The sequence below is a fragment of the Trichechus manatus genome, unplaced genomic scaffold (genome assembly GCF_000243295.1).
Source record: "Trichechus manatus latirostris isolate Lorelei unplaced genomic scaffold, TriManLat1.0 scaffold00016, whole genome shotgun sequence".
Classification (NCBI taxonomy): domain Eukaryota; kingdom Metazoa; phylum Chordata; class Mammalia; order Sirenia; family Trichechidae; genus Trichechus; species Trichechus manatus.
In genome coordinates, this window is record NW_004443952.1 from 2,539,646 (window position 1) to 2,551,482 (window position 11,837).

Sequence of the window (11,837 nt, forward strand, 5' to 3'; positions counted from 1 at the left end):
GGTGTTGTTCAGTTTCCATGTGTTTGATTTTTTTTTTTCCTTGCTTTTTCTGTTGTTGATATCTACTTTTATGACTTTATGGTCAAAAGAGATGCTTTGTAATATTTTGATGCTTTGGATTTTGTTAAGGCTTGCTTTATGGCCTAATATGTGGTCTATTCTGGAAAATGTTCCACGTGCATTGGAAAAGAAAGTATACTTGGCTGCTGTTGGGTGGAGTGTTCGGTATATGTCTATGAGATCAAGTTGGTTGATTGTAGCATTTACCTCTTCCATGTCTTTGTTGAGCTTCTTTCTGGATGTTCTGTCCTTCACCAAAAGTGATGTGTTGAAGTCTCCTACTGCTACTGTGGAGCTGTCTATCTCTCTTCAGTGCTGTTAGAATTTGTTCTATGTATTTTGGAGCCCCGTCCCTGGGTGTGTAACTATTTATTATAGGTATGTCCTCCTGGTGTATTGACCCTTTAATCATTATATAGTGTCCTTCCTTATAGTTTGTGGTGGATTTTACTTTAAAGTCTATTTTGTAAGAGATTGATATTGTCACTCCTGCTTTTTTTGAGCATTGTTTGCTTGATATATTTTTTTCCATCCTTTAAGTTGTAGTTTGTTTGTGTCTTTAAGTCTAAGTTGTGTCTCTTGTAGGCAGCATATGACAGATTATGTTTTTTTATCCAATCTGCCACTCTCTTTCTCTCTACTGGTGCATTTAGTGCAGTTACATTCAGTGTAATTATTGATAGGTATGAGTTTACTGCTGTCATTTTGATGTCTTTTTTTTTTGTGTGTTGTTCACAGTTTCTCTGTTCCGCTTAATTTTCTGAGTCTTTTTTTTTATTATGTATTTTCATTGTTGTAGATTTTATGTTTCCTGAGTCTTTATATTTTTCTAGTTTTTTATTTTAACTTGTAAGATTGTTAGTTTTGAAAGGACTTATTTTAGAACTCATGCCAGTGCTTTGGTCAATACTAGATAATCCTATCATGATCTAAGGACAGAAGAAAGACAGAATGGAGAGAAAGATTTAAATCTAACTGAATTCACGAAATTTGTCTGAAAAAGGGCAGATATGGAAGATATGGCATGTGAATGCTCCAGTGAGATCAAATGACTTCAGGAATGTTCAATGACTATTGCTGCATTACCCATAGGTCCTTCACTTTGAATTATTGCACTATGAAATACTCATCTGCTGGCTGCAGAGAGAGAATGACAAGAGAGAAAAGAAACATCTTTGCCTTGTCTAAACTTTGTGGAGAGGCTGTCGCACATAGGGTGGGCTTGTCTCCTCTCATTTATGTTACCAGGCCATAAATCACTCTTTCATCTCACTACCTCCTACCATGGAGACCAAAGCACTTGGTTACTCCATGAAGCCCTAGTCACAGAAGACTCCCATGAAGCATTTCCATAGGTACACTGTAAGGATTGGAATAAGGCCCCCCAGCTATTCCACTAAACTTTGACTTCTAGACTATAACACACACACACACACATACACACACACACATTCCACCAAACTAACAAAATCCAAAGCAACATCCAGTAACAGTCTCATTAATATCAGAATGTGTTAACACCAACCAGTGGTAATATGTGGGACTGACCTCTATGAGCTTTGCAATTAACACTTTTAGAAAGGAGGTACTTTGAGTCTGTATTTTATTTGGACTTCACAGACTAATTTTTCTTCTTCATACACCCTGGGTCATTCTTTGTCAAGTGACCCTTCCCTGACATTGAGGATAAGTGCTCAAGTCAAAGAACCATATATAAGTATTCCAAAGCACTGTTTTTTTTTTTTTTTTTTTTTTTGATAATCTGCCCCAGTGATTCTCAATGAGTGAGATTTTGGCAAATTGGGCAGGATAGTGCCTGATTGTAGTATACCATCCATGCATTGCAAGAAATTTAGCGTTCCTGTCCCCAAGGTGCTGAATTACTATTGAATATAAGTAACAATAGAAAAAAGAAAAAACTACACACATTCAATGCATTCCATTGATAAGCCACTCTTGTAATGATGAGAAAGAGAAGATCAGAGATACCATGTGATTTATTCAAATTAATTAACCAAGTAACTTAAAGAATGTGATTAGAATCTCAGTGTCCTGGATTCAATTTTTAGGCTCTCTGAGTCTCATGAAGGTCATATATATTAGGGATTAGTTTATAAAGAAAAAAAGTCAGTAGAAAGTATTGTATGGATATTTAGATAGATGTAGTTATAGTTTTTACTTTGTTAAATATATATAGAATAGAATATATTTTATCTAAAGTCTTTAGTTTGGTTAACTTACATGAGAAAACATCATGAAATTTAAAAAAAAAGCTATTACGTATAAAAATGTGTTAATTGATTTGATAAATTGTTGAAGTATATGCCAAAAAATAATTATTTTATCTTATGAATATGTTTTAGCTTTCTTTCATTTCCTTTATTATTTCAACTTTAAATCTCACAAATTGGCCAACACCTCTTCTAAGCTGTTTGTTCAAGCCAGTTACCACCAGAAGTCACTGGGAAGAATGAACTACTTCATAATGGATCTGAAAGGAGTTTATGCTAGCAAGTTCTTAATAGACAGTTGTGCAGCCCTAGGCATGATCGTCACAACTGGTGGGTGCTCTCTGGAGATCCCCCAAGGACTCAGTAAGTGGAATAAATGGGCAATGCAGAATGAAGTGAGTTGGAAATATGCCTGGTTGACTTAATAAATACTAGAAGGGAAAGATAGGGCAGAATTTATCTTCCAAGAATAAACTTGAATTACCTGGACTGTGTGCACACATACCTGCATGCATTCGAGCACATATGTGCATAAGCACACATGAGCGCGCACACACACACATACATACACATACAAACTTTGTCTTTTGCTTTAAATTTATCAAGCTTTCTTGGGCTTTATTCAGACAGTAAGTTCACCCCCCTGGACTTCAAGTGTAGTTAAAGAAAACCTTACCTTTTTCAGAGCATGATTTGTCTCTATGTCTATTGCTATAAAACGCCATATCTCTGGGGTTTGACAGTTACCCAAAGAGAGAGAAGACAGCCTAAGGGTTCTCAGGCTGAAATTGCTTTAACTTAGAACTATTTATCAATGTGCTAACTCCACTTTCTCAGCTTTTTCTTTCTGTGGCTTACTTTTTGTAATGCAAATACCTTCAAGCTATCCCTGGAAAACTGAATGTCAGAATTTGATATACTCTTCTGTTAACTTGGTGGCCTGTGTCTTTCAATTAATATGTAATTGGAATAACTACAGTTGACACTAAATACTTAATATACATGATCTTATTTAATTTTTTATCTTATTTCATTTTCATCACAACATTATGAGGTAAGTATTAGTATTATTCTCATTTTACAGTTGAAGGAGCTGAGACTCAGAGTTCAGTAATAATACTAAAGCCCCAGACATAAGGGTGACACTGAGATTTGAAGCCAATTTTGCCTGATTCAAAAAATTATTTCAGCTTCCTTGAGAATCAAGACGCAAGTGATCTGCATCTCAATGGATTTGTATATCAAATTCAGAAAAATGTATGTTTCAGGAGCATAGTCAATCCTCATTTCAGGCAACTTTGCAAAATCAAATTGGTTTTTATTTCTGTCTAGCCTGGTTTGTTTCTCTTCAGCCTTTTTCATGCTTAGGGAATCATCAACATATGCACTGGATTTATTTGCAACCCACAATCTGCAACCAAGAAATTCTGTGACCTAGAGATCACCCAGTCTCAGTCTTCTAGCACCACTTCATCCAAATCATAGAGTCTATATTTTGAAAACTGTGACTTCCAGTTATTATTCCTCCTTATTCCCCCATTCTCAGTTCTGTAATGCTGCATCTGGTTTGTCTTGCTGGGACAGAGGAGTGGCAGTGGGAACTGTTGAGAATAAAGGAGCTTATAACCATGAATTCTGTGGGATGAGGCTAATATTTAACAAAAGCAAACAGTTAATAATGGAAATTCAGACATGAATGCATATTTGGAAAGAGGGAATTTTTCAGTAATTTGAATTTTCTGGAAAATTTTAAAATTATGCCATTTGATTGAATCTGGGTGAGCCCAATCTAATCATGTGGGTTCTTGAAAGTAGAGAATCTTTCCTGACTGTGTTCAGAGACAGATGTGATTCAGAAGAATCGTCAGAGATGTATAATACTTCTGGCTTAGAATATGGAAGAAAGGGACAATGAACCAAGGAATGTAGGTGGCCTCTAGAAAGTGGAAAGTTCAAGGAAACAGATTCGCCTTTAAAGGCTCCAGAAAGGAATGTAGCCCTGATGACCCAGTGAGAACCATATCAGACTTTTGACAAACAGAACTGTAAAATAATAAATTTGTGTTGTTTCAAGCCACCAAGTATGTGGTAATGTGTTTTGGCAGTTATGTAAATCTAATAATCATGACTAATTAGACATCTAGTCAAGCCCTTTGTTTGATTCCCTCATACAGACTCTCCATAGATGTCTTTATTTTCAGATTTGATGGGCATCAAGTAGAGGACTAGGTACACTCCAGTTTCTGAGCCAAACCTGTCTGGGGAATGATACTGCAGCTTGGCTCTGTAGTCAGTTGATTACAGCCTGGGTTGGTTCTAGACCTGAATTTAAATGTGTTGAGCTCTCCAAACTATAGACACCCCACATCCATGCTATAGGAATGGTCTAGTCTTTAACACTATACTTATTGATTGACTGATTTATTCAACAGATTTTTATTATATACCTACTATGTGCCGTAACTGTAGACTGGGATACAGTGGTGAATAAGATGAAGCCATGGAGTCATGGTCATCAAACCATGGCCAATGGATCAAATCCAGCCTTACCACTATTTTTATAAATAAAGTATTATTGTAATACAGGCACACCCATTCATTTTCATCTATATATCATCTATGGCCAATTTCATGCTATGATACCAGAGTGGAGTAGCTATGATAGTGACTATACAGACTGTGGAACCCTGGTGGTGGAATGGTTAAGCACTTGGATGCTAACCAAAATGTTAGCAGTTCAAATTCACAAGCTGATCCTTGGAAATCTTATGGAGGCAGTTCTACTACATCCTACAGGGTTGCTATGAGTTGGAATCAACTAGACGGCAATGGGTTTTTGGTATTTCTATAGCCTGTAAAGCCTATAATATTTACAGAAAATAGTTTGCCAACGCTAACTCTAAAGGGAAGACAAATAATGCAGCATATATATATATACAAATATGAAGTGCTGTTATAAAGGAGAAGTACAGGGTGCTCTGGAAGTGTCTCAGAGTGTGAGGACAGCATATAAGCTAAACTGTTATAATCAACACCTGAAGAATGAGTACGAATTAACCAAAAAAAAAAAAGAGAGTGTGAAGAGTTGAGGGGAAAGTATCCTAGATATAAAGAGAAGCATCTGTAAATGTCTGGAGGTGGGAAAGGACACAATACATTTCAAGTCCACCTGGGGAGAGGAGAGTAAGTAGAGGAATGGCCCAAGATAAGGCCAGCTATGAAAGATCTTGGAGTCTATGATAAGGGTGTTAGGTTATGTACAGAAGACAAGGGGAAATCAATGGTTAGTTTTAAGCTGGGTCTCTTTGCCCAGCACTTGCTTATCTCATAGACTTGAAACCCTGTCCTGATTCTCAACTGCTTGGCTGTGATTTCAGTATCCGTCTAGCTCTTGCCAAACTTTTCTTCCAGAGACCTTGATGTTGCTTCCTTAATGACAAACTTCTGGATAGGTTTTTGCTATGAATGGATGTTTTAACTGAATCCCACATGCCTGCTGTGTTTCACCCATTATTTTGTATTCATAGCTGGATCAGACCACTTCATATCAGCCTCTATCTGGCCATTCCCTCGGTTACAGGTCATACTGCTCTGGTATTCCTCACTTTCATGAGTCTCTGCCCTCATTCTGTGACCTCCTAGTTCTCTATCATGTAATGGAAACAAAAGAGCAAACAGACAGATAGACAAACGTGATCTTGACTTCAAGTCCCTGCTCTCTAACTTACTAGCTGTCAGATGTTAAATAAGGTGTGATATTAAATGGTTCCTAAGTTTCTTCATTCCTAAAATGGTCACAAAATTCTTACGAGGATTAAATGAAAGAGTATGTTGTGATAGGTTGATTGCGTCAATGGTTCCAATTAATGTCTTTCTTGTACTAATATCCTTTGCTATCCCATCTTACTCTGTAACTATTTTGTCTCCTCCCATTTTGACTTTGACTTGACCCTGTGATATTCTTTGGTGAATGAATTGGTAACAAATGTGATGCAAGCAGAGACTCCATAAAATGCTCATATGTTTTGGCTTCCTGTCTTACTTCTCAGACTTCCCTATGAGAACATGCCTGAGATAGCCTGCTGAATGAGGCAGGTGGAACAGAGCTGAGTTAGCCCAGTTATCCAAGCCAAAGCTCCAGACATATGAGACAGTCCTGCTAAGGTCTGTAGAGTCACTTAGCCAATGCACTGCTGACCACAACCACTTGAGAGATCCCTACCAAGTCTAGCTTAGAACAGAACTGACCAGCTGACTCTAGACTCATGAACAAAAAATGTTTATTTCATATGCCTCTGAGGTCTTGTGGTTGATTTTTTCACAACATTTTTATAGCAGCAGCTGATACATATACATTAAGTAGGATAACAGTGTGCCAAACATATACTTAGTGCTCAGCCATCCACACTCCCACTGCTGCTACCTGTGGTTTAAATACCAGTAGGTGCCAACTCAGAATATGCTCTTATTATTACATTGGTTGAGGTGATGTTTCACTTCTGAGTTTCCAGATAACAGAATGCATACATATGCAAGTGTTTACACACACACACACACACACAGACAGACAGACATGATTAAGATTAAATAAAATGTGGGTCCCCACCATCAGCATTCTTACATGAGTATCTATCTCTTGTAGGCTACAAGACTCTCACCAAAGTCACCCCCAAATTCCTTTTTATTTCTCTTTTGGTGCCTACCATAGCTGTCACATACTTTTTATGGCCCAGCAGAACTGAACAAGCTACATCATGTCAGGGTCAGCACAGCCTGGCTTCTGAAGTGGGCCTGGAGATGGTTTCCAAAGAGACGTGTTATTAAAGAAACAATGCCTTTGTCTCAGCAGCAGGGCTAAGTGCTGTTTATTTCCAGATGCTTTCCTGGAACACAGAGGAGGAAGTGCAGCTGTATGTCATTCATGGAATGGCTGAGATGGGATGGGGGGCAGTGCTCAGAGGAAATGACCAATGCAGGGCCAGCAAAATGATGCAGTTTTCTATCCCTGACAAAATAGAACTTCCTTCATGTGCCTGCTCCTGTTCTTTAATATGTTTGTGTGAATGATACCTCCCGTTTTTCCTTCACCTGAGCTTCTAAACGTTAAGCTTTTTTTTTTTTTTTAAATTTTTTTATCTAAATGTCTTCCTTGTCCCACCCTCTCACCCTCACACTTTTCCTTCTGGTAGAAGTAGTAGATCCAAGAGGTTCAGAGCACAGGCTCTAGAGAAAAACTGCCTCAGAATTCTGTTTTAAACATTTACTCTAAATGTCCTTGGACAATTCTCTTTCTCAAGCCTCGCTTTCATTATAATAATCATAGATAAAATAATAGCTACATTATAGGTGTTTTATGAAATAAATGAGTGTTTATCTAAGTGTTTGGCAAAGAGTGAGCACTCCGTAAATATTTTTTTAACTCTATTATCATTGTTATCATCATTGTCATCATTATCCTCATCGCTTTTGTTTTTATTATTATCCTGACAGAGCCCTGGTATATGTATGACAAAGCATCTCACATGGATTATACTCATCTCAATGGCACACAACAACAACAATGTTCTGAATCTACCCTCTCTGTAGGCCTCATATGACTCTTCTCACTGGCCTCTCACCTAGCCGCACCAGCTTCTCCCCTCTCTAATCCTTCTTCACTGGCTCCCAGTCTTCGTAACATGATCTTCATGACTGGCCCCTGTTGACTTCTTAGGCCCTGAATCTCACCACTCCCTTCAGATTCTCCCCTCTGGCCATAAGGAACTTTTTTTGTGAGTTGATGATACCATGCTTTCTCTGCTGCCTAGGGGCCCTTCCATGGGTGTGCTCTGCCCAAATATGCCCAATGAATTCCCCTAGTTGCTTTTCTTGCTAAGGTTTACTTACTTTTAAAACCTCAACTTGGCTATCACCTATCAGTCGCAACTGAAGCCTCTGGCCTGTGTTAGGTGTCCTGCGGTGGTTCCACCATGCATTTTTTGGTTTACTCCCACACGGCACTAACCATATTGTTCCCTAATTATTAAATTATTCTCCTGCCTTCCCAGTCAGACTGTTTGTCTAATCCACTTTTCTATGGCTAGTACCTAGTGCAATGTCTGTCACATAGTAAGTAGATCCCCAGTTATTATTTTTTAAATGAATGAATAAATTAATGAACTAATTCTACCTATACACTCATAGATATTTTCCCAAATCTTTTTTTCTTTTATTTTAACAAACACTTAGCCAATGCATCTATATGCCTAGCAGTGCTCTAAGCAATATAAAAATATTAAATCATTTAATCTTACTAACAACCGCATGATATATGTAATATTATTATACCTATTTTACGGATGCATACACTGAGGCATAGGGAGGCAAAGATATTTTCCCAAGCTCAACAATCTGTAGCAGAGAAGGATTAGAAACAGACAACCCAACTCCAGATTCTGGACCCTTAACTCTTACAGCTCAGATCATGGTCATCACTTCCCTTATTAAGATATCCAAGGTACCCAGATTACATGCCCAATAAAGTCAAGACCACTTAGTTTTTTCTATGAGGGCACTCAAATCAACCCCATCCAGGATTTATTCCTATAACTTTCTTTCATTTTCCTTAGTCCAGTGAAAAGACCTGTTATGGATTGAATTGTGTTCCCCCAAAACATATGTCAACTTAGCTAGGCCATGATTCCCAGTATTGTGTGGTTGTCCTTCACTTTGTGATCTGATGTAATTTTCCTACGTGTTGTAAATCCTAACCTTTATGATATTAATGAGGCAGGATTAGAGGTAGTAGGACACAATCTAAAGGATTAGGTTGTATCTTGAGTCAATCTCTTTCGAGATACAAAAGAGAGAAGTGAGCAGAGAGACAGAGGGACCTCCTACCACCAAGAAAGAAGAGCTGGGAGCAGACCACATCCTTTGGGCCTGGGGCCCCTGTTCTGAGAAACTTCTCCAACAGGGGAAGATTGATGACAAGAACTTTCCCCCAGAGCTGACAGAGAGAGAAAGCTTTCCCTTGGAGCTGGTACCTTGAGTTTAGACTTCTAGTCTCCTAAACTGTGAGAGAATAAATTTATGTTTGTTGAAGCCATCCACTTGTGGTATTTCTATTATAGCAGCACTAGATAACTAAGATAAATTCTCACTTGGATTCTTAATTTTTCTTAAGTTTTCTGCCTATGTCATTTAATACACATGATTTGTTCTGGTGATTTATTTCTGTGTAACAAACTGCCCCATATGTTAGTACTTTAAAACAGCCATTTGACTTTTCTCAGTTTTGTGGGTCGGAAATTCAGAAGGGCTTGGTTGGGCAGCTTGTCTCTGATCCACATGTCATCCAATGGGACAGCTGGACTAGAGGATTCACTTCAAAATGACTTCTTGACTCATATCTCTGGAGTTTCAATGCTCCTTGGTGTCTCTCTATGTCTTTCTGTCTACACGCACACACACACACACACACACGTAAATAAATAAATAGATGGTTAGATGATTTTGAGTGTGAATGTATTAGGTAATACTCCATAGGTAAGCAGTGTAAGTAGCAAAAACCCAATGTTCACTAACTGAAGATAAAAATAGAATATATTGACTCAATAACTAAAGTGCAGAAAGGGCAGGAGTAGATCTTGATTACTTCAATTACAACTGAGTCAAGGAATTCAGGTGCCTTAGAAATCACTTTCCTTTTCTTACCTATGATTTTATCTCTGAGTTGGATTCATTATTTCTCCAGAAGTAGAAACAGGCATAAGACATTTAGAAATACAAGCTGAAGCTTGAGGAGAGATACCAGAGATAAGGATGAATATTTGAGGATAATCTACATAGGGAAAAATAATTATTGAAGGTGTGGAAATGGGCAAGGTCTTTAAAGAAGACAGCCAAGCAAAAGCAGAGAAAAGACTAAGCCAGATCAAAGTGACATCTGGATTTTCAGAATGAAAATTTTTGTTTGTTTTGGGGGGGGGTGTGTGTGTATGATATGAATTTGGTTGGCAGAAAATTTAATAAAATCTTTATTAAACATACTCCCTGTCCCTTAGCTATGTCAAAGTGAAGATGTAGCCCCCAAAAACAAATGACATAAGGCAATGTTTAGAGGGAAAAGACTTTAGAGTTAGACTTAGAAGACATCTCTCCACTTCTCCATTTTCCATGGGTGGGAAAGGTGACTTGGAACAAGTTTCTTTTTTTAATACTTTGGGATTGTTACTCAAGTGTATAAAATTAGGAGCTTAGGCTATATTAGTGTTAGGGGTTCTTCTAATTCTAAAAGGTTGTGACTCTATGGAAATGTTTTTTCCAAGTATACAAAATGTTACACAAAACAAGATTTTATGAGTTTTAAAGGTTGATTTATTCAGAGTGCCTGTCTACATTGTCAATTTGACCACATAAATGTCAACCACTCCATTTTATTTGCACTGACAGACACAACCAGGGTTAGCAGTATACCCTGACCAGGTCCACAGTGCCACAGTCAAATGGAAACCTATGCTAAGCTAACTTCATAGGGAAAATCCAGAAGAGCCTCTCCTCATGCAGCTGCTGTGGTCATGGCATATTTTGAGTGAATGGAAGTTTTGTAAATTTAGTTGCTTCATTTATTTATTTATGAAATTACATTAGAAATACCTGCTACATAAAAGAACCCCAGGGTGACTCTTCATAAATAGTAAGTGTCTTTTGTAATATAAATCCTAATGACTTAATTAATGTATTGCAAATTCAGATTTTGATATCTCCAGCATTCTTAACACTCAGTCTACCCCTATTGCATAGTCAAATATTTCGATCTTATTTCCTCGGTGTAATAATTTGATATGCAGGTTGACATCTGACAAAGAAATCAGTCAGGAATGTTTTTCAAGTGGAATTTTTACGTCAGTTGTCCGAGTTGATGTTTCTACTCTTCAAACGCATTAGTTAATTGCCACAATATGAGTTGGACTTTCACAGCCATGCCCTTCCCTGCTTCTTTTCACTGTGTCCTTCCAGTCAACCATCTTATGAGTTTCTGCATGGCTCTCCTTTAATATTTTATTTCCTTTTACTTAAATGTATAAGTGTATGTTTTGTTGATTATAAATGAAATGGATTCTTACTATAAAAAGAAACACACAACACCATCATGTAGAAAGTAAAACAGACATTATTTTCTAATATAACTTTTCTTTATAGTTTGACATATACTCATTCAAATGTTAAAGTTTGAATTTTAAAAGCTTTCCAGGCCTTTGGGACATACAGTATCCCACTCACTTTTTATGTCTCTGGATTTCTTTGGAAAGGGGGTAGCCTGATTTTAACATGTTCAGTGTCAAAGTTGGAGCCTTATGAAATACATCAAAAATCTTGAGTGGTGCTAGATAGTAGACAAGAATTAACTTAGGTGGAGACTCCGGCAAGATGGCACTCTAGGCAGAAGCACCACGCCGTCCCTCCACAACAAAGATCCGAAAAACTAAGCCAAACAGAGAATCAATAATCCTGAAACCCTAGAACATCAAATGAAGAGATAAAGAACTCAGCCGAACACCAAAC